General features: G+C 42.9%; 1 pseudogene; it reads left to right on the top strand.

The window, feature by feature from the left end:
* The first annotated feature begins 4,645 nt into the window (after positions 1 to 4,645).
* The window catches only part of LOC110503747, a 60,771-nt pseudogene continuing 40,404 nt past the window's right edge, over positions 4,646 to 25,012 (top strand).

Genomic DNA, 25,012 nt, shown 5'->3' with positions numbered 1-25,012 from the left:
CTCCACCTTTTAAATTCCATTTGTTTTGTCTGGTTTTCCTGCACACCTGGTTTACGTCTCCTCACAATTACTATGTGTATTTAGCCCTCTGTTCTCTCCATGTTTGTGTGGGGTATTGTTTATTGTCGAGGTTGGCACGCTTCCGGCTGGTTAGAGCCAGGTTTTATATATACCTGTGTTTTGTGGCAGCCGGTACTTTGTTTGTGGTACTGTGTGCTGCCTTACTTGTTTTGGGCATTTGGTATTGGTGACGCTATTGCTTTCTGGTCTTACTACTTGCCTCAGTAAAGTACTTCGTGTTCACTCATCTCTGATCTCCTGCACCTGACTTCTATGCACCAGCTACACCCACCGTTTACAAACCTCAATGTGTTAGGAACACCTCCATTTTGTGAGTTGGGAAACCTGATTAGAATTACAGCCACAGTACTGGGATAGAGCTGGCTGCAGTGTTGGCAGGGCTCTTTTATCAAGGTTTACATATTTTACTGGCACACCTGTTCTACTTTGGCATGTGACAATGTCCGAAACCTCTCCTCTGCCACCATGTAGGCTATTGTTCTGTTCTGTGCCTTCGGGTTTTGTATAGATTTGATTAGATTACGCTCACACACATTGCTGTGTCACAGAGTTCAATGGAAGACGTCCCATGGACGTCTATATCACATGTCTGGCTTGAAGCCTGGCTGAAGAGAAAAAAACACATTCTGACTGCTTGTCTTGTTGCAGTTGACAGTTTCAAAACAGAATCTATCCCACAAAACACTTCATAATTTAGACCACAGGTATGCATAAATCACATTCATTGCAGGGTCAAAAAAACTAAAGATGATTGTTACAAATTCCCTGCAGGTGACTGTTATCAGCATCTCACAACTCTAAGCTCCACACTCCACTCCCCATCCCCCATGACCGGAGCCTGAGAATCTAGACTCTAGGGGGTAACAAAAACCTGCCCCTCAAACTCTCTCTGACCTGTATGACCTGTGTGACCTGTGCCCTGATAGATCGCTAGGGAGGTTACTAGAGGTCCGGACATCTGCCCATCATCTTGACTCTGCAGGTTACACTATACTGTCAGTCTCCCTCAAGCAGTGGCAGAGAGCAACATCTGTCTCTGACCATCAACAACTGGACTCACTCATATCTCTGGACTGGTGGGATGGTGTGGGTGTCCAAAGTGAGTTGTGTGACATTTGTATGTTGTTCTTCATAGTTAGTTGCTATGATTGTCTATTGTATGTCACTCCTCTGAGTTTACTGTGCTGTGTGATACTCTGCAGATGACATATGCAATCTATACAGTCCTTTCACATTTACTACTGCTATATTCTGTAAGATTCTGTATCTATGCATTTGTGCCCTGATGTATTCGTTCGGTATGTGTGTATTATTTACCTCTGTTTCTGTCCATTACAGAACCATTACACTCTAAGAAAAAATGTGATATCTAGAACCTTAAAGGGTTCTTCAGCTGTCCCCATAGGAAAACCCTTTGAAGAACCCTTTTTGGTTTCAGGTAGAAAACTTTTGGGTTCCATGTAGAACCCTTTCTACAGAGGTTTCTACATGGAACCCAAAAACGGTTCTTCCTGGAACCAAAAGGGTTCTCCTATGGGGACAGCCGAAGAACCCTTTTTTCTAAGAGTGTACCATTTCACGATCTTTCCCACCTTATGTGCATCCCCATATTAACCTTCCTCAGTGTGTTTAAATAAAGTTCCTGTGTGTTAACTCTTAGGCAGCTTTATTCCCCTCTAACCGGGGGTGATGCCATTGAGTCCCAAACCAGTAAAATGCTTGGAGCCGGATCACTGTCTTTCACTGATATACACTAATGTCATATGGGATATTCCTTATTCTAACTGCCCTTTAATGTTTCAGCCAGAAAACCACTATTAACGTGAGAGCCCTTTTCAAAAGATAAGAGCCAGGCTTTACAGGGTTAACCGTCACAAGGGTCATCAACTTGGAGAGTGAAAAAAGCAAAACAATAATGACCCAGTTTCTCTTTTTATGTTTGTCGGGAATATGTATGACACTTGTATTAATTATATTTCCCTTTGAGTTGCTTGAATGGTTTAATTTGCTGTGAAGGACTGCCTCCAGCCTTTTGATGTGAGCACCAGCTGAAGTAAAAGACAGGTCACCTCTGGCCTCAATTTGCACCTGAAAACACCTCTCCTCCTTTATTCCTCCCCTGTTGTTTATTAGGTCCTATTCTGTTCCATCTTTTCCTTGGAAACTCCCACACACACTCCTCCACTACACACACACACTGCTTGACACACTGATCGAAACACACAATTACAGAGACACTGACACACCAACTCGCCCACACATTCCCAAATACTGGCCCCCTCCAAATATCAAAAATGCTCCAGACAATGTGCCCGGCGAATGGAGCGAAAATGTAAATTACTTTCTTGTTCATTAATTATGCTATAAAAATGTAAATTGCTTCAGCGCCAAAAATGCTAATGGGACAGAGATAAAAGTCTCTCTTGTGCCAAAGGAGAATGTATAAAAGATTCATTTTCTCAGAGTGTATCTCTTTTTACCGGGGACCTTGCTAAAAAGAGACCTGTTCGTGGCTCCTGGTCTCTCCTCCATCCACCCTCACTGTGCAGGAGCAGACAGGCACTATTTCTCTGTACTCTCGGCTGCTCACATAGACAACCTGTTTAATTAGATATTGGCAATTGGACACATTTGTCTTCAAATCCTCCGTGCTCTCACTCCTTCTGTGGATCTGAGCCTTGTGACTGACTCCCTTGATACTTCTTACTTCTGCTGTTCCTTTTCATTCCAACAATGGCAAGGCAAGTCCCCTGACCCATCACCATGGTAACCAGCTGACCTTTACTTATTGGTTGAGATGAGGGACAATTTAGAAGTGGAGAGATTTAGAGAGGAATTATATTATTAATGTCCATTTGATTCTATCTTTAGGAGAAACGTGAAAAGTGCCTCTGGGTAGAATGTGTGTTCAAGTTAGGTTTATGTTAGTTTCTATAGCTACTTGCAAGGCTGGTGCATTGTCTTACATCAGATAGCACGTTGATTCCACCAGCACGGATTGAGGGACGAGCATCGCGGAGAAGTGACGCCATCTGACATGAGACAATGTGGCTGGAGTGGTTTTGTGTGTACTCATACAGTGAATGAGAAGTTTGATATGATTACATTTGTATATGCCTTAAAAAACAACAACAGCGACAACACCAATGTAAATGAGGGGACTGACACACCAACACACACACACAGACACTAACACATACATTATTTTTGTTGTTGTTGTACTGTTTGTATATGAATGTATTTTACATTTGTGTGACTGTCCTTGTCTATCCGTGTAGCAGTGTTTTCTTATTTATCATGTTTTGTGTTTTATGTGGACCACAGGAAGAACAGCTGCTGCCCCTGTGAAAGCTAATTGTGATTGAAATAAACAAATCAAATCAAATGGAATACTATATAGATTGAGTGTTGGACAGGCGGACTCAAATGCACCCAGCATATATTGTGATTTTGGTGAGTAACAAAATGTTTCGATCGGCAGAGATCAGGGTACCCACCACCTTCCCTCCCCCTACCCCCCGTGTCTGTGAGACTGCAGAGGGATCCACAGGAGAGAGGAGCACTAATTAGCAGCATTAACTAACGAGGAGTCCTGTTAGGAGCCGGGCGGGATGGCGGGCGGAGGAAGGAAGGAAGCGTTGTGTTGTTATGTACTGTATGTGGAAGTGCTCATCTCTCTCACAGGAAACAGAACTATCAGTCTTGATGAGGCAAAGCAGCACAGTTTATTAGACACACAACATCAAGACACTGATTAAAACAAGACGATGTGAATCTGAACTCCCATGTCAACCTGTTATAATGGCATGGGAAAGATCAGAGGAACGATACCAACTATAATGTCTCTGTGTTTCTTAATAAGGCCCTCTCAGGAGATTCAGCGGTTGTTGTGGGCTGGATGGGTTAGTATGGGGCAATATAGTTTGGGGCAAATTATGGATTTGATTAGAAACTCATGTATTGGCACGTGAGGTATAGGCACTAATACCAAAGTACTTTTTCGTTAAGTTATGTATCTGAGTTTATTGTAATGCAGTTTCTTACTACAGTACTATGATGGTTTGTCAGAATGCATACCACTGTTAGTGAAAAGTAAGAAACTGTAAAACAATGCTTCTGAGAAGTAATCGTTCTCAAAATAGAGCTGCTCTTGCTGTTCCATCTGACAAATAAGAACACCAGGGTCATAGTTAACACATTTGCTTGAACACCAAGGCAAATGTTACAGTTGACATGGTAATGAGCTTGGATGTCGGTGTCCAGGCGTTTCTATGGTCTCTAACTAACAATTCTACTCCTTCTGCCTTTCAGAACAGTCCGTCTTCACCATACCATCGTGTTCCTCCTTTTCAATCTTTGTCTTCTCTGGGAAAAGATCAATGAAGGACACAGTGCACGGGAGGCCGGGCCCATGCTGAGGGGCTGTCGACGTGAAATAGGCCCTGGAAATAACATCACACTTATCAGACCCTCTGAACAATGGTCACAGGCAGAGGCTGATCAGGCCCTTCCTCATTGGACTCTGGGAGCCAAGATGGTGTGAGATTGCTTCTTGCCTGCGCCGATGCCGCCACTTCTCAGCACGGCTGACATGGACGTGAATCACATGGCCATCCCCCAAAAGGTCACCTTTTGATAGGTGGGAACCGATCAGTCCTCCCCCACCACCTTCCAACCACCACCCCACCGCATCCTCTCCTCTATCCAGTCACACAGAGGAGGAACATTTTCTCTCTGATGCTGTGTGATCGTTTGTCTTCTGGCTCTGTGCGTGCGTGCGTGCGCGCGTGTGTGTGTGTGTGTGAACTGTAACCACCCCCTGAAACATGGCGAGAGGGTGTGATTAACATGGGTTGTTTGTCATGGTTGAGCCTGAGAGGAGGGAGGGAGGGAGGGGTGTGGGTGAAGGTGGACTTCTGCTTGCAGAAGAGATTACATTAGTTTGAAAATAGGCATCAGAGAAAGTGTTTGAAATGACATTCAAAGGCAAAGAGGGAGCTGATCAAATCTGTCAGTCATTAGCTCATCCCAGAGTAATTGTGGATGAATAGATGGCTGTGTTATTTTCCTATATTGGTTTGAGATCTATTACTTAAATTGCAAATTAAAGAAGTAGAATCATGTAATAATTGTGAAACTAAGATGGAGAGAATGAGAGAAAAATAGATGAAGGGTAAAAGAGAGTCTTATCCCAACCACTGAGCCACTTATCCTGTGTGTCCCCTCCAAACCAAAAACAACCTTCCAACAACCACAATAAGATGACATTCCTGGTTCATTGCAGCCATTGAAATAACCCACAGTCCTCCTGCTTTGATCTCATATAACCTCCCACACTGTTAAAATTAACTAAGGCGGTGTTTCACATCTACCTTCTACATCATCTACCTTCTCACATGAATACCAGTGTTACCTCTGCTATAACTTACTTAGTCCTAAACATTTTGATTGTAACATTATTTATAATTTCACAATGGGCCTGGCAACTACTGCCTAGTCCACCATATAGGAACAATTTTCATTTCACAGTCTTCTTTAAAATGTTAACAAAATATTGACTGTCAATTATCCATCAATATTTATGCTATAAACCAATTAAACATGTAAAACTATTTGATTGAATGAGAGACACAGTCTAACAAAACATTATTTTTGTGTTTTAATGCTACCTTTTACATGCACTGAAACACAAAAAAAGGGTTTTCACAACACTTTTAAAAACACAACAAAACCCTGTTAAAAACACAATTACTCAGATTGAAGAACCACTTTGGGTGTTTCAGGGTGCTTCCATTCTGTTTTGAAATCAATTGTATCAGAACACTTACATTGCGTTTACATTCAAACACCCTCCAAACACCAGATCTCAGTTTAAGTGCACTATTTATGGTTTTACTACACAATGATAGTGTTTTGAGTCGTTCTATTTTAACAGTACAGAGTCCAGGAGGATAAATCCCTTGCCCACACAGAGAACTCCCTCACACTGTGAAGTGAACTCCCAGGCTGTTTCACCTTGTGTCTTTAGCTAAGGGTCTGTATTGAACCACAACATCAAAGCACATCAATGGAGATTGACTTTAGGATTAGTGACTCTCAGACAAACCCATCCTTTTCTCAAATTTCTAACTACAATCCATTGTCTATCTATACAACTCATAGGCAATCCTGTTGTAGTTTCATGACAATCCTCCTACTGGCCTTGTTTCTTTATTTTTAAGATCAGATGATAGAACAGTACCCAATCCACCTTGAATCGAAGGAGAATTTTGACCTTCATGAATGTATCAAGTACATAAGTACTGTACTTATGTGCCCAGTGTCCTGTTCGTTCATTCATTCATCAGTGATCAGCTGAAGGAAGCGTATTCTTTAATAGGGCAGGTGATGGAAACTGTCTAAATAGTGTCAAAAACCCATTTTCCTCTTCCATGCTTTTCTCCTCATAACCACATCCTGTGAGTTGTGCCCTGGGCAGGGACGTGGTCCGCTTGACTGTGATATACAACGTGACAGGAGACCGGCCACGGCACCCCAGGTTAGTTTAGTACACTGACATCAGACTATGGATAGTGCAGAGCCTTTCTGTTCTGTGCTGTTTCTCTGCCTCTCACTATCCCTCCCACCCCACCACACCTCCACCACCCACCCGTCTCCATCTTTCACTTCTTTTTTCCCCTTTTCTGTGTTCCTTCCCTCTGTCTGTGAGTCAGTCAGATCAAAGGTGCATGCTCAGGGGATCTCTCATTGAGAAATGCCTCTGATTAGACGTTGGATCTATCTCTTCTGTAATGGAGATGGAGTGCATGGAAACACTAGTCTGTACTCTGTACAGTCATCATATTACCATGGAAGTCGACATCAAAGAGGCATGTGCTACTGCAAGATATAACAGAAGACCTTTCAGTTTTTGTGTAGTAGTTAGTGATTTTATAACTTTCGCTCTGTAACAAGTTTAAGGAGAGCCTTTGTGTGTGTGTGCGTGTGTGTGTGTGCGCGCGCGTGCGTGTGTGTGTGTGTGTGTTGGTTCGCCTAACTCCCCGTTCCACAAATCTAAATCCTTTAACTGAAAACAATCTGGTGTGGAGATAAAAGGGTTGCTAAGGTAACCAGCAGAACCGTCTCGTGCCTGCCAGCCACTGCAATGAATAAAATAAAGCAAATGCTGTGGTGTAAAGTTTGAACTTTTTACATGTATAGCTCAATATTTAGCTGTTAGATCCAAGTTATTTAATTTGAATGAGAACAATAACTTATGTGTAGTCTAAAGTCAACAATTTCCCTTTATTGACACCAAACACTCCATAACCTACAGTGCCTTGCGAAAGTATTCGGCCCCCTTGAACTTTGCGACCTTTTGCCACATTTCAGGCTTCAAACATAAAGATATAAAACTGTATTTTTTTGTGAAGAATCAACAACAAGTGGGACACAATCATGAAGTGGAACGACATTTATTGGATATTTCAAACTTTTTTAACAAATCAAAAACTGAAAAATGGGGCGTGCAAAATTATTCAGCCCCCTTAAGTTAATACTTTGTAGCGCCACCTTTTGCTGCGATTACAGCTGTAAGTCGCTTGGGGTATGTCTCTATCAGTTTTGCACATCGAGAGACTGACATTTTTTCCCATTCCTCCTTCCAAAACAGCTCGAGCTCAGTGAGGTTGGATGGAGAGCATTTGTGAACAGCAGTTTTCAGTTCTTTCCACAGATTCTCGATTGGATTCAGGTCTGGACTTTGACTTGGCCATTCTAACACCTGGATATGTTTATTTTTGAACCATTCCATTGTAGATTTTGCTTTATGTTTTGGATCATTGTCTTGTTGGAAGACAAATCTCCGTCCTAGTCTCAGGTCTTTTCATTCTTCCAGAATGGTCCTGTATTTGGCTCCATCCATCTTCCCATCAATTTTAACTATCTTCCCTGTCCCTGCTGAAGAAAAGCAGGCCCAAACCATGATGCTGCCACCACCATGTTTGACAGTGGGGATGGTGTGTTCAGGGTGATGAGCTGTGTTGCTTTTACGCCAAACATAACGTTTTGCATTGTTGCCAAAAAGTTCAATTTTGGTTTCATCTGACCAGAGCACCTTCTTCCACATGTTTGGTGTGTCTCCCAGGTGGCTTGTGGCAAACTTTAAACAACACTTTTTATGGATATCTTTAAGAAATGGCTTTCTTCTTGCCACTCTTCCATAAAGGCCAGATTTGTGCAATATACGACTGATTGTTGTCCTATGGACAGAGTCTCCCACCTCAGCTGTAGATCTCTGCATTTCATCCAGAGTGATCATGGGCCTCTTGGCTGCATCTCTGATCAGTCTTCTCCTTGTATGAGCTGAAAGTTTAGAGGGACGGCCAGGTCTTGGTAGATTTGCAGTGGTCTGATACTCCTTCCATTTCAATATTATCGCTTGCACAGTGCTCCTTGGGATGTTTAAAGCTTGGGAAATCTTTTTGTATCCAAATCCGGCTTTAAACTTCTTCACAACAGTATCTCGGACCTGCCTGGTGTGTTCCTTGTTCTTCATGATGCTCTCTGCGCTTTTGACGGACCTCTGAGCCTATCACAGTGCAGGTGCATTTATACGGAGACTTGATTACACACAGGTGGATTGTATTTATCATCATTAGTCATTTAGGTCAACATTGGATCATTCAGAGATCCTCACTGAACTTCTGGAGAGAGTTTGCTGCACTGAAAGTAAAGGGGCTGAATAATTTTGCACGCCCAATTCTTCAGTTTTTGATTTGTTAAAAAAGTTTGAAATATCCAATAAATGTCGTTCCACTTCATGATTGTGTCCCACTTGTTGTTGATTCTTCACAAAAAAATACAGTTTTATATCTTTATGAAATGAAATGTGGCAAAAGGTCGCAAAGTTCAAGGGGGCCGAATACTTTCGCAAGGCACTGTATGTAATACAGACTCACTGAATGTAATACAGACTTACTGAATGTAATACAGACTCACTGAATGTAATACAGACTTACTGAATGTAATACAGACTCACTGAATGTAATACAGACTTACTGAATGTAATACAGACTCAATGAATGTAATACAGACTCACTGAATGTAATACAGACTCACTGAATGTAATACAGACTTACTGAATGTAATACAGACTCACTGAATGTAATACAGACTTACTGAATGTAATACAGACTCACTGAATGTAATAAAGACTCACTGAATGTAATACAGACTCACTGAATGTAATACAGACTGAATTAGAAGATAGAAGTTGGGGTTGACTACACAGTATATCTTGGTCATTGCTAACTGGTACTGTCAAGGTGACTATGTATTTCTTTCAGTTGGTGCCTGAGGATATCATCATGTGACAAAACAGGTTGACAATGTGGGCAGAAACCATGTCATTTTAGAATGCAACTGCAAGCTTTTCCCTTTCAGATCACAACTATGGGAAAAATTGCATCAAGGCGGCACTGAGAATGCCTATACTGAATTTGTATCAGTCGGCATGGTGTCTGTTATGACAGTGAAACAGAGAAAAGTTGAGGTGTTTGAAATATATTCACATCACATCGACAACAATGAACAAACAAGAAGTAGAGCAGACTGTGCAACTAGGACATGCTGACCTTGAGAAAATAGTCTCAATCCTATCCCATCTAACTTCATCCAAAGCTTCAAATATACTTTTTTATTTCTTAGTATCCAAAATGCCCACATTTGCACCCTCTGTCATGTTTTGATTGGTTTCAGTTAACTGATTTGTTTTCATTTTCGGGATAATGACAAGATGTCTTTTCTGGTAGGCACACATAGGAACTCAGATGAACTCACATGCCCGCCCGCGTACACACGTACGTGTACGTGCACGTGCACACACGCGCACACACACACACACACACACACACACACACACACACACACACACACACACACACACACACACGCATGCATGCACGCACACACACACACACACGCACACACACACACAAAAGCAATATATGAGCACAGCTGCAGAGAGAGATAGCCACACACTGTAGGAGAGATCCCCTAACCCCCCTGGCTGCCCAAATAGTTGAGTTGTGGAACAGACCAGACCCGTTTTGGATGACTGTTGGGTATAAAATAAAGTCTAGGGTCCTGCAAAAGTGTGCCACACAGATGACATGTAACACGCTACACTCAGAAAAAAAGGGTTCCAAACAGATTCTTTGGCTGTCCCCATAGGATAACCCTTTTTGATTCCAGGTAGAACCGTTTTAGGTCCCATGTAGAACCCTCTGTGGAAAGGGTTTTTACATGGAACCCAAAAGAGTTTTACCTAATACCAAAAGAGTTCTACCTGGAACCAAAAAGGGTTCTTCAAAGGGTTATCTTATGGGGACAGCTGAAGAACCCATTAACTCTTACATGTAGAAAATGATATCTCAAACGTATATTTAACCTCTTAATTTAAAATTCATAGTAATTAACAAAAAAAACTAAAAACATTAGTGTTCATCAGTAAAGTACTTTGGAATCCACCCTGTTACAATGTTCTAAGAGGAAGCTGTCAATAAAGCTTTTAAAAACAATGTGGCAGCGCACATGGAGGAGGTGTGAGCTATAACAGGGGTAATACAACGACTTTACGTGCACAAGAACATTTTGAATTTGATATAGATAATGGATCATGATACAATCCATATAGCTTAACGCAAGGATTTGGAAATTGAACACAGTGAGTAACTTCAAACCCTGTGATCAAAGCTTTTTTTTTAAACAGACGTTCAACAATGCATCTAGCTTACAAATGTCACTAGCTAGCTAATGTGGCTGTCAGTGTCATGACAAGAATGGATAGCTCGAGTCGCGATCTAACTTAGCTAGCTAGCTATGTTTCTTATTCATTCTTATTAACGGTATTCGTGATTCATTTCTTGAATAACTAACAAGCACATAAAACTATTATCTTACACAAATGCTAATGTGTTTACCCAATGTGAACTTGGAACAACGTAATTTGCATCGCCTGAATCTCTCAAGGTTTATGCAAGGCTCTCCATGGTAAAGATATGGCATTCACAAGGGTCAATGTAACCATAGAAACATCTCATTCTCCATCTCTCTCTCTCCTACACACTATCATATGCATAGACACAACGTTGTGTATGTCTCTTTCTCTATATATCTCTCTCTGCTCTAGTTGGAGGATAGTGTGTTTGTGGCATTCCACTGATGTCCCATAGAGACTATAGAGTAGCTAGGCTACAGCAGAGAAGATGTCTCTATCTATGGTTTGAGTGGGTGTTTGAGGAGAATGAATGCTGCTGACTGGTGAGCGAGCGACACTTACTCTACAGTCTGCAGACAATCATCATTTCAAATGTTTCAATATTATTTACTTGGTTGTGCATGAAAGATACTGACATTTACTGTTTGTGCATGCAGTGATTTTGTGTGTGATTTGTTTGTCATATTTGGAGGTACTAAACATTTTGTTGAATTCTCAAAGACAGATAGCTTATGTGAAACAACTCCTTCAAGTTATCCATATCAGTAGGCTTACAGATTCATTGAGTGTGTCATCACCTGTATAGATATGGATGAGCTAACTACCACTAGGCTATAGGCTCTTTAGAGAAGTTCCCAGGGGGTCCCTCCATAGGCACAGTCCACCAGCTCAGGGATATAGTCTAGAATACTGTATAATGTGAGAACCACTTGCTGTCTTCTATGGCAGTCTTGCAATGATGATTTAGTGACCAGGAAAATACCCTACTACTAGAGGCAGTTGCAAGGGGCAATTGTAGGTTGACACGTCTGACCCACTTGTGTTACCAAGGGCCTTGACTTATATGCTGTGTGGGATGGAACACTTCTTGGTAAATATGATGATGTGTCATGTCAGCAGCATCAGTGTCACTTGAGAGGCTATGTGTGTGTACTCTGTTCCCAAGGTTGTTGTTATAATCATATAGGCTAAATCTATTTGAATTCAATCACTTTTTGACAGCATCCCTTTTGATTTAAATAACGTTCTATACTTGTTTGCCCGGCATGGAAGAAGTGGATGGGCAGTATCCAGATTTTCATATCGTCCTTCTCTCATCGCGGGATAACTGTTTATTTTTTTTAGATATATACAGTACCAGTCAAAAGTTTGGACACAATTACTCATTCCAGGGTTTCTACATGTTCTACATTGTAGAATAATAGTGAAGACCTCAACTTTGAAATAACACATATGGAATATGTAGAAACCAAAATAGTGTTAAACAAATCAAAGTATATTTTATATTTGAGATTCTTCAAAGTAGCCACCCTTTCAACACTCTTGGCATTGTGTCACACTCTGACCATTATTTGCATTGTTTGTTTCTATGTTTTGTTTGGTCAGGGTGTGATATGAGTGGGCATTCTATGTTGCATGTCTAGTTAGTCTGTTTCTATGTGTTTTGGCCTATGGTTCTCAATCAGAGGCAGGTGTTTGTCGTTGTCTCTGATTGGGAACCATATTTAGGTAGCCTGTTTTGTATTGTGGTTTGTGGGTTATTGTCTATGTGTAGTTGCCTGTGTCTGCACTGTTGATAATAGCGTCACGTTTGTTGTTTTGTAAGTTTATTTTAGTGGTCTTTCTTCATTAAATATAGAACATGTATTCATATCACGCTGCGCTCTGGTCTCCTCAATACATAGATCGTGACACATTGGGGTATTGGGTATGAAAAATGGGTCAACTTTGAGCACATTCGTGTACAAAAGGTCACTTTCTGAGCACTTCTACAATGGGCAAATATGTATGGAAGATTTAGTTGAAATCAAAAGGAGTGCTGTCAAAAAGTGATTGAATTCAAATGGATTTACCCTAAAAATATCTTATTGGGTTACCTTGGTGACTGTGTGAATGTGTGTGCCTTTTTGCAGCAAATCTGATCTGATGCCTTCAGGTGTTATTGAACATCTATTACTGTGTTAATGAACAGGTATTACTCACCAGCTATTGTTAACCAGAATCAAACTCCAGACTGTTATTTTCATCCTGTTCCTAGCAGCCTATTTTCCTTAAGAATGGGTATGAGCTGACTGAAGCTTTGGCTGCAGCTATTGTGTGCTCTGCTGTCTTTTCTTGTGAGCAGAGCACTGACTAATGTAACTGTGTCCTTGTGTTGCCTAGGTAACAGGCATGCAGATGGCAGCGTACAATGTGTCTCTCTGCCCGCGTGACAGTGGCCTGTTCAGGTTGGGATTGGGCAGACCCAGGTCCAGGGCTGACCGTGCCCTCATGGCCCCCCTGCCCCACCTCCTCTCCCCCTGCCCCAGAGCCGGGGCTCGGACCCTGTTTAGCGAGACAGGGGTCTGGGACAGGGACTATAAAGCAGACACCAGACGCAGGGTGGAGTGCTGGTGGCACCCCTGTATCATGGAGCAGTGGTAGAAGGATACGCTGGAGGAGGTGAGTTGGCAGCAATTCTTAAGTTCTCTCTTTGCTTTCTGTTGGCCCTTAGTAGAGGCTTCTGGGAAAGATTGTCAGATTAATATTTTAAAACACCCCTGGCTTTAGTTCCAATTATAATCTAGCCTAATATTAAACCATACTCTGGTCATTAAGCATCCTTCAGAATAACCATAGTCATCATGTGACATTAGTACCTGGCCCTATTGCTATGTTTATATATGTGTGTGTCTGTCTGGTTGAACCCTGTTTAGTGTTCCCTTTGGGAGGCCTTCTGGTTTGCATAGACTCTAAAACATTCATTAAATCATTAACTTACTGTCTAATATTCTTGACTCATAGGTGTAATATGCTTAGTAATGAAGTAACCTATTCACAGTCTCCTGTTTGTCCGTCTCTGTTTTTGGTTACTGTTGTCACAACCATCCTCCAAGGCAAGTAGTACTGTAGCTGACCCTGACATCCAACCTTGTGTTACGACATTGTTACAAACCCACAATGCGTCATGATACAGCCCAAGCTTTCCACACAAAAGTATTCAGACCATCAATGAGCTCCTTCAAGATATTTTAAACTGTTGTTTTTGCCTATATAAAGGTTGTTTGTCAGTCTGAGCTCATTGAGTTATTCAGGCCCCTCTTGGCCTTGGGTGATTCATACAGAGTGAAGTCCGAAATGCCAACCTATTTCCTATTTATTGCGCAGGTTGACATTTATTGTCATGAGTTTTGTCATGGAGGCAGAACTGAGCGATTGCCCCTTAGATGGGCCAGCTGCAAAGTCAAAATGGGCTATTTTGTAAAAACGTATGAAAACAAAAATGTGCTTTTTGTTCCTAATTTGGGGTTAGGCATTAGGATTAGCCGTGTGGGTGAGGTTAGGGTAAAGATTAAGTTTAAAATCTGATTTTATGACTTTGTGTGGCTGTGCCAGCTAGTTACCACTATGCGGAGCTGCCTCCAGAACAAGATTCATGACGAAAAACGCAGGACTTTTGACTATGGACCGTAGGAAATAGGGTGCCATTCAGAATGCAGGCTGTGTGTAGTCCAGATAGCCCCTCACTGGTCTGGCTGGCCTTTCTTAAAGACACTGGGAATCATTAAAGAACTGCTGCCTCACACACTCTGGAAACCTGCTGCATCTGCACTCAGACATACAGACTACAGGTTACAAAGGGTCAGAAACTTTCTGGGAAATTTCCATAATTGTTCCATGGGAATTTAAGTCTGGGAATTTGGGGAATTTTGTTCATCAATTTTGTTCATCAAAAAAAGTTAGCTTATAACAGTGAACCTTTTTTTGTGGGATACATTGTAGGTCTTGTGGCATATTTTGATTAAACTATCCCCAATTCAATGGAATTGCAACCCTCTGCATGCACAGTGCATTCTACCATCACGTGCAGTGCACTTTTCTATCACATGTACAGTTGTGGCCAAAAGTTTTGAGAATGACACCAATATTAATTTTCACAAAGTCTGCTGCCTCAGTTTGTATGATGGCAATTTGCATATACTCCAGAATGTTCTGAAGAGTGATCAGGTGAATTTGCAATTAATTGCAAAGTCCCTCTTTGCCATGCAATTGAACTGAATCCCCCAAAAACATTTCCACTGCATTTCAGCCCTGCCACAAAAGGACCAGCTAACATCATGTCAGTGATTCTCTCGTTAACACAGGTGTGAGTGTTGACAAGGACAAAGCTGGAGATCACTCTGTCATGCTGATTGAATTCAAATAACAGACTGGAAGCTTCAAAAGGAGTGTGGTGCTTGGAATCATTGTTCTTCCTCTGTTAGCCATGGTTACCTGCAAGGAAACACGTGCCATCATCATTGCTTTGCACAAAAAGGCTTCACAGGCAAGGATATTGCTGCCAGTAAGATTGCACCTAAATCAACCATTTATTGGATCATGAAGAACTTCAAGGAGAGCAGTTCAAGTGTTGTGAAGAAGGCTTCTGGGCGCCCAAGAAAGTCCAGCAAGTGCCAGGACCGAGTTGATTCAGCTGCGGTATTGAGGCACCACCAGTACAGAGCTTGCTCAGAAATGGCAGCAGGCAGATGTGAGTGCATCTGCACGCACAGTGAGGCGAAGACTTTTGGAGGATGGCCTGGTGTCAAGAAGGGAAGCAAAGAAGCCACTTCTCTCCAGAAAAAACATCAGGGACAGACTGATATTCTGCAAAAGGTACAGTGATTGGACTGCTGAGGACTGGGGTAAAGTCATTTTCTCTGACGAATCCCCTTTCCGATTGTTTGGGGCATCTGGAAAAAAGCTTGTCCGGAGAAGACCAGGTGAGCGCTACCATCACTCCTGTGTCATGCCAACAGTAAAGCATCCTGAGACCATTCATGTGGGGTTGCTTCTCAGCCAAGGGAGTGGGCTCACTCACAATTTTGCCTAAGAACACAGCCATGAATAAAGAATGGTACCAACACATCCTCCGAGAGCAACTTCTCCCAACCATCCAGGAACAGTTTTGTGATGAACAATGCCTTTTCCAGTATGATGGAGCATCTTGCCATAAGGCAAAAGTGATAACTAGGTGGCTTGGGGGAACAAAACATTGATATTTTGGGTCCATGGCCAGGAAACTCCCCAGACCTTAATCCCATTGAGAACTTGTGGTCAATCCTCAAAAGACGTGTGGACAAACAAAAACCCACAAATTCCTACAAACTCCAAGCATTGATTATGCAAGAGTGGGCTGCTATCAGTCAGGATGTGTTCCAGAAGTTAATTGACAGCATGCCGGTGCGGATTGCAGAGGTCTTGAAAAGAAAGGTCAGCACTGCAAATATTGACTCTGCATCAACTTCATGTAATTGTAAATAAAAGCCTTTACCACTTGCTTGTAATTGTACTTCAGTATTCCATAGTAACATCTGACAAAAATATCTAAAGACCCCAAAGCGGCAAAATTTGTGGAAAATAATATTTGTGTCATTCTCAACTTTTGGCCACGACTGTACAGCTGATTCTCAAGATCTTTCACACTAATGAGATGCTATTGAGCCCACACTACTACACTGTCTGAGCCAAGGACTACATGCTTCCTGGTAAGTTTTGATTATGATATTGGGCGGGGTGAATCTAATTTATATGACATACATGATTTTTTTTGTTAACTAGTAAATAGTAGCCTACAGCAAAGTGTGTTTAAATAATTTCTAACTTGTTAACAATTTCTGCTAGTAAGTCTTTGCTACCATGTGAGTTTTAGCTTGCTTGAGCCTGCTAACTGACTAGTGTTAATTCACCTGTTTCCATACATGTTTAATTTTAAAAGATGTATCTTACAAAGAAGTTGTTTAATCTAACTGCTTAACTATTTATCTTTACCTGGAATTGTATTTGTTTTTTTTACTCTTTTTTTTTTATCATCGTTACACGAAAATGCCACGGGCACCATCTGATGTGTGGAGACATTTCACTGCAGCTAATGTAGAAGGAAAAGCTGTGTGCATTTGCAAATACTGTGCCAAATCATGTGTGAAGAATGCAGCAAAGATGCAGAATCATCTGGCCAAGTGCATAAAGTTCCCTCAGCACTCACAACAAGCAACCTCTGACAAAAGTCCCTCTACTGCTATTCGAGGTGAAAATGATTAATCGTACACCTTATCGATAGCAACAGCTGATGGTCCTCCTGGAATTATTTTTTTTTTTAACTCAATGGAGGAACGTAGTCAGAGAAATGTTGATGAATGTCCTGCTCAATGGCAATGTGTATTGGAAGAGATTTCTGAATGGTCTTCACCCAGCATACACTCCTCCAACCAGACATGCTTTATCTACTCATTTTCTGGATGCAGAGTTCAACAGAGTTGAAGTGAAGGTCTAGCAAATGATAGAGAAAGCAGACTGTATTGCAATCATCTCTGATGGGTGGTTGACTGTTCGTGGGTAAGGAATAATTAACCATCACTTCCACCCCTCAACCACTATTCTTCAAGAGCACAGCCACAGGGGACAACAGACACACCGGTCTCTACATTGCAGAAGGCAGTCATCAAGGACCTTGGACCACAGAAGGCATTTGCACTGGTGACAGACAATGCTGTGAACCTGAAGGCTGCTTTGTCTAAAGTGGAGGAGTCCTACCCTCACATCACACCTATTGGCTGTGCTGCTCATGCATTGAATCTGCTCCTCAATGACATCATGGCACTGAAAACAATGCATACACCCTACAAGAGAGCCAATGAAATGGTTATTTATGTGAAGGGTTATCAAGTTATAGCAGCAATCTACCTCACCAAGAAAAGTGAGAAGAATAAGAGCACTACATTGAAGCTGCCCAGCAACACCCACTGGGGTGATGTTGTCATCGTGTTTGGGGTGTCAGGTAGCCTAGTGGTTAGTGCCAGTAACCGAAAGTAACCGAAAGGTTGCTAGATCGAATCCCCGAGCTGACAAGGTAAAAATCTGTCTTTCTGCCCCTGAACAAGGCCGTTAACCCACTGTTCCTAGGCCGTCATTGTAAATAAGAAATTGTTCTTAACTGACTTGCCTAGTTAAATAAAGGTTAAATGAAAAATAAACAATGTTTGACAGTCTCCTGAAGGGGAAGGAGTCGCTCCAAGAAATAGCCATATCACAGTCTACCGATATAGACAGCCCCATCAAGAGGATCCTCCTGGAGGATGTATTGTGGGAGAGAGTGGTAAGCAGCCTGAATCTCCTGAAACATATAGCAGTTTGCATGGATTGAGGGAGACAATGCCATCCTGTCTGATGTTCAGACTCCGCTTGCAGATGTAAGAGAAGAAATCCATACTGCCCTGCCCACTTCACTGTTGCTCCAAGCAGAGGAAACTGCAGTTCTGAAATACATCAAAAAGCGTGAAGACTTCTGCCTGAAGCCCATACACCCATACATACATGCAGCGTACATATTGGACCCCAAGTATGCTGGCATTTTGTCTGGTGCAGAGATCTACAAGGCCTATGGTGTCATCACTACTGTGTCTCGCCACCTTGGCCTGGTAGAGGGCAAGGTTCTTGGCAGTCTGGCGAAGTTCACTTCCAAGCAAGGGCTTTGGGATGGAGATGCAATATGGTGGTACAGAAGTATCTATATCCACAGTAAAAATGAATCCTATATTGACATAACCTGAAAGGCCTCTCAGCAAGGAAGTAGCCACTGCTCCAAAACCGCCATAAAAAAGCCAGACTACGGTTTGCAACTGCACATGGGGACAAAGATCATACTTTTTGGAGAAATGTCCTCTGGTCTGATGAAACAAAAAAATAACTGTTTGACCATAATGAACATCATAATGTTTGGATGAAAAGGGGGGAGGCTTGCAAGCCGAAGAACACCATCCCAACCGTGAAGCACAGAGGGTGACAACATCATGTTGTGGGGCTGCTTTGTTGCAGGAGGGACTGGTGCACTTCACTGGTGCGCTTGGTTAGAAATGGGCCGTCCAATTGGACAATGACCCCAAGCATACTTCCAAAGTTGTGGCAAAATGGCTTAAGGACAACAAAGTAAAGATATTAGAGTTACACCAGCTGTGTCAGGAGAATACAAACAGTGTAGCTATTCCCTCTGCAAGGCAATCAAACAAGCTAAGCGTCAGTATAGAGACAAAGTAGAGTCACAATTCAATGGCTCAGACACAAGGTATATGTCACGTTCTGACCTTAGTTCTTTTGTTATGTCTTTGTTTTAGTATGGTCAGGGCGTGAGTTGGGTGGGTTGTCTATGTTTGTTTTTCTATGATTTGGGATTTCTGTGTTTGGCCTGGTATGGTTCTCAATCAGAGGCAGCTGTCAATCGTTGTCCCTGATTGAGAACCATACTTAGGTAGTTTTCACCCTTGAGTTGTGGGTGATTATTTTCTGTTTTGTGTCTGCACCAGACAGAACTGTTTCGGTTTCATTTCGTTCTCTTTGTTGTTTTATTCTTTAGTGTTCTGAGTTATAATAAATATCATGAACACTTACCACGCTACGCATTGGTCCTCCGATCCTTCCTACTACTCCTCCTCGTCGTCACATACCGTTACAGTATGTGGCAGGGTCTACAGTCAATCACGGATTACAAAAAGAAAACCAGCCCCGTCGCGGACCAGGATGTCTTGCTCCCAGACAGACTAACTTTTTTTGCTCGCTTTGAGGACAATACAGTGCCACTGACACTGCCTGCTACCAAAACCTGTGGACTCCTTCACTGCAGCCGATGTGAGTAAAACATTTAAACGTGTTAATCCTCGCAAGGCTGCAGGCCCAGACGGCATCCCCAGCCGCGTCCTCAGAGCATGCGCAGACCAGTTGTCTGGTGTGTTTACGGACATATTCAATCAATCCTTATCCCAGTCTGCTGTTCCCACATACTTCAAGAGGGCCACCATTGTTTCTGTTCCCTAAGAAAGCTAAGGTAACTGAGCTAAATGACTACCGCCCCGTAGCACTCACTTCCGTCATCATGAAGTGCTTTGAGAGACTAGTCAAGGACCATATCACCTCCACCCTACCTGACACCCTGGACCCACTCCAATTTGCTTACCGCCCCAATAGGCCCACAGACGACGCAATCGCAACCACACTGCACACTGCCCTAACCCATCTGGACAAGAGGAATACCTATGTGAGAATGCTGTTCATCGACTACAGCTCAGCATTTAACAACATAGTACCCTCCAAACTTGTCATCAAGCTCGAGACCCTGGGTCTCGACCCCGCCCTGTGCAACTGGGTACTGGACTTCCTGACGGGCCGCCCCCAGGTGGTGCGGGTAGGTGACAACATCTCCACCCCGCTGATCCTCAACACTGGGGCCCCACAAGGGTGCGTTCTGAGCCCTCTCCTGTACTCCCTGTTCACCCACGACTGCGTGGCCATGCACGCCTCCAACTCAATCATCAAGTTTGCGTACGACAACACAGTGGTAGGCTTGATTACCAACAACGACGAGACGGCCTACAGGGAGGAGGTGAGGGCCCTCGGAGTGTGGAGTCAGGAAAATAACCTCACACTCAACGTCAACAAAACAAAGGAGATGATCGTGGACTTCAGGAAACAGCAGAGGGAGCTCCCCCTATCCACATCGATGGGACAGTAGTGGAGAGGGTAGTAAGTTTTTTAAGTTCCTCGGCATACACATCACGGACTAACTGAATTGGTCCACCAACACAGACAGCGTTGTGAAGAAGGCGCAGCAGCGCCTCTTCAACCTCAGGAGGCTGAAGAAATGTGGCTTGTCACCAAAAGCACTCACAAACTTCTACAGATGCACAATCGAGAGCATCCTGTCAGGCTGTATCACCGCCTCGTACGGCAACTGTTCCTCCCACAACCATAAGGCTCTCCAGAGGGTAGTGAGGTCTGCACAACGCATCCCCGGGGGCAAACTACCCAATGTCACAGGAAGGCCATAAAGATCATCAAGGACAACAACCACCTGAGCCACTGCCTGTTGACCCCGCTATCATCCAGAAGGCAAGGTCAGTACAGGTGCATCAAAGCAGGGACCGAGAGACTGAAAAACAGCTTTTATCTCAAGGCCATCAGACTGTTAAACAGCCACCACTAACATTGAGTGGCTGCTGCCAACATACTGACTCAACTCCAGCCACTTTAATAATGGAAATTGATGTATTACTAGCCACTTTAAACAATGCCACTTAATACACTGCTCAAAAAATAAAGGGAACACTAAAATAACCCATCCTAGATCTGAATGAATGAAATATTCTTATTAAATATTTTTTTCTTTACATAGCTGAATGTGCTGACAACAAAATCACACAAAAATTATCAATGGAAATCAAATGTATCAACCCATGGAGGTCTGGATTTGGAGTCACACTCAACATTAAAGTGGAAAACCACACTACAGGCTGATCCAACTTTGATGTAATGTCCTTAAAACAAGTCAAAATGAGTGTCAGTAGTGTGTGTGTGGCCTCCACGTGCCTGTATGACCTCCCTACAATGCCTGGGCATGCTTCTGATGAGGTGGCGGATGGTCTCCTGCGGGATCTCCTCCCAGACCTGGACTAAAGCATCCGCCAACTCCTGGACAGTCTGTGGTGCAACGTGGCATTGGTGGATGGAGCGAGACATGATGTTCCAGATGTGCTCAATTGGATTCAGGTCTGGGGAACGGGCGGGCCAGTCCATAGCATCAATGCCTTCCTCTTGCAGGAACTGCTGACACACTCCAGCCACATGAGGTCTAGCATTGTCTTGCATTAGGAGGAACCCAGGGCCAACCGCACCAGCATATGGTCTCACAAGGGGTCTGAGGAACTCATCTCAGTACCTAATGGCAGTCAGGCTACCTCTGGCGAGCACATGGCCCCCCAAAGAAATGCCACCCCACACCATGACTGACCCACTGCCAAACCGGTCATGCTGGAGGATGTTGCAGGCAGCAGAACGTTCTCCACGGCGTCTCCAGACTGTCACATCTGTCACGTGCTCAGTGTGAACCTGCTTTCATCTGTGAAGAGCACAGGGCGCCAGTGGCGAATTTGCCAATCTTGGTGTTCTCTGGCAAATGCCAAACGTCCTGCACGGTGTTGGGCTGTAAGCACTACCCCCACCTGTGGACGTCGGGCCCTCATACCACCCTCATGGAGTCTGTTTCGGACCGTTTGAGCAGACACATGCACATTTGTGGCCTGCTGGAGGTCATTTTGCAGGGCTCTGGCAGTGCTCCTCCTGCTACTCCTTGCACAAAGGCGGGGGTAGCGGTCCTGCTGCTGGGTTGTTGCCCGCCTACGGCCTCCTCCACGTCTCCTGATGTACTGGCCTGTCTCCTGGTAGCGCCTCCATGCTCTGGACACTACGCTGACAGACACAGCAAACCTTCTTGCCACAGCTCGCATTGATGTGCCCTCCTGGATGAGCTGCACTACCTGAGCCACTTGTGTGGTTGTAGACTCCGTCTCATGCTACCACTAGAGTGAAAGCACCGCCAGCATTCAAAAGTGACCAAAACATCAGCCAGGAAGCATAGGAACTGAGAAGTGGTCTGTGGTTATCACCTGCAGAACCACTCCTTTATTGGGGGTGTCTTGTTAATTGCCTATAATTTCCACCTGTTTATTCCATTTGCACAACAGCATGTGACATTTATTGTCAATCAGTGTTGCTTCCTAAGTGGACAGTTTGATTTCACAGAAGTGTGATTGACTTGGAGTTACATTGTGTTGTTTAAGTGTTCCCTTTATTTTTTTGAGCAGTGTATAATGTTTACATACCCTACATTACCCATCTCATGTGTATATACTGTACTCTATATCATCTAATGCATCTTTATGTAATACATGTATCACTAGCCACTTTAAACTATGCCACTTTGTTTTCATACCCTACATTACTCATCTCATATCTACAGTGCCTTGCGAAAGTATTTGGCCCCCTTGAACTTTGCGACCTTTTGCCACATTTCAGGCTTCAAACATAAAGATATAAAACTGTATTTTTTTGCGAAGAATCAACAACAAGTGGGACACAATCATGAAGTGGAACGACATTTATTGGATATTTCAAACTTTTTTAACAAATCAAAAACTGAAAAATTGGGCGTGCAAAAATTATTCAGCCCCCTTAAGTTAATACTTTGTAGCGCCACCTTTTGCTGCGATTACAGCTGTAAGTCGCTTGGGGTATGTCTCTATCAGTTTTGCACATCGAGAGACTGAAATTTTTTCCCATTCCTCCTTGCAAAACAGCTCGAGCTCAGTGAGGTTGGATGGAGAGCATTTGTGAACAGCAGTTTTCAGTTCTTTCCACAGATTCTCGATTGGATTCAGGTCTGGACTTTGACTTGGCCATTCTAACACCTGGATATGTTTATTTTTGAACCATTCCATTGTAGATTTTGCTTTATGTTTTGGATCATTGTCTTGTTGGAAGACAAATCTCTGTCCCAGTCTCAGGTCTTTTGCAGACTCCATCAGGTTTTCTTCCAGAATGGTCCTGTATTTGGCTCCATCCATCTTCCCATCAATTTTAACCATCTTCCCTGTCCCTGCTGAAGAAAAGCAGGCCCAAACCATGATGCTGCCACCACCATGTTTGACAGTGGGGATGGTGTGTTCAGCTGTGTTGCTTTTACGCCAAACATAACGTTTTGCATTGTTGCTAAAAAGTTCAATTTTGGTTTCATCTGACCAGAGCACCTTTTTCCACATGTTTGGTGTGTCTCCCAGGTGGCTTGTGGCAAACTTTAAACAACACTTTTTATGGTTATCTTTAAGAAATGGCTTTCTTCTTGCCACTCTTCCATAAAGGCCAGATTTGTGCAATATACGACTGATTGTTGTCCTATGGACAGAGTCTCCCACCTCAGCTGTAGATCTCTGCAGTTCATCCAGAGTGATCATGGGCCTCTTGGCTGCATCTCTGATCAGTCTTCTCCTTGTATGAGCTGAAAGTTTAGAGGGACGGCCAGGTCTTGGTAGATTTGCAGTGGTCTGATACTCCTTCCATTTCAATATTATCGCTTGCACAGTGCTCCTTGGGATGTTTAAAGCTTGGGAAATCTTTTTGTATCCAAATCCGGCTTTAAACTTCTTCACAACAGTATCTCGGACCTGACTGGTGTGTTCCTTGTTCTTCATGATGCTCTCTGCGCTTTTAACGGACCTCTGAGACTATCACAGTGCAGGTGCATTTATACGGAGACTTGATTACACACAGGTGGATTGTATTTATCATCATTAGTCATTTAGGTCAACATTGGATCATTCAGAGATCCTCACTGAACTTCTGGAGAGAGTTTGCTGCACTGAAAGTAAAGGGGCTGAATAATTTTGCACGCCCAATTTTTCAGTTTTTGATTTGTTAAAAATGTTTGAAATATCCAATAAATGTCGTTCCACTTCATGATTGTGTCCCACTTGTTGTTGATTCTTCACAAAAAAATACAGTTTTATATCATTATGTTTGAAGCCTGAAATGTCGCAAAGTTCAAGGGGGCCGAATACTTTCGCAAGGCACTGTATGTACTGTACTCGATACCGTCTACTGCATCTTGCCTATGCCGTTCTGTACCATCACTCATTCATAAATCTTTATGTACATATTTTTTATCCCTTTACACTTGTGTGTATAAGGTAGTAGTTGTGGAATTGTTAGGTTAGATTACTTGTTGGTTATTACTGCATTGTCGGAACTAGAAGCACAAGCATTTCGCTACACTCGCATTAACATCTGCTAACCATGTGTATGTGACAAATAAAACTTGATTTGATTTGAGTAATGGGACAAAATTCACCCAACTTATTGTGGGAAGCTTGTTTAAGGCTACCCGAAACATTTGACCCAAGTTAAACAATTTAAAGGCAATGCTACCAAATACTAACTGAATGTATGTAAACTTCTGACCCACTGGGAATGTGATGAAAGAAATAAAAGCTGAAATAAATCATTCTCTCAAATATTTTTCAGACATTTCACATTCTTAAAATAAAGTGGTAATCCGAACTGTGCGAATTACCTAAGTGCTCTTAGCCACAAGACCACTTTTCAGTGGGACTACCT

This window comes from Oncorhynchus mykiss, chromosome 3 (assembly GCF_013265735.2).
Source record: "Oncorhynchus mykiss isolate Arlee chromosome 3, USDA_OmykA_1.1, whole genome shotgun sequence".
In the NCBI taxonomy this organism is placed as follows: domain Eukaryota; kingdom Metazoa; phylum Chordata; class Actinopteri; order Salmoniformes; family Salmonidae; genus Oncorhynchus; species Oncorhynchus mykiss.
This window is presented reverse-complemented; position numbering and strand designations above follow the sequence as displayed.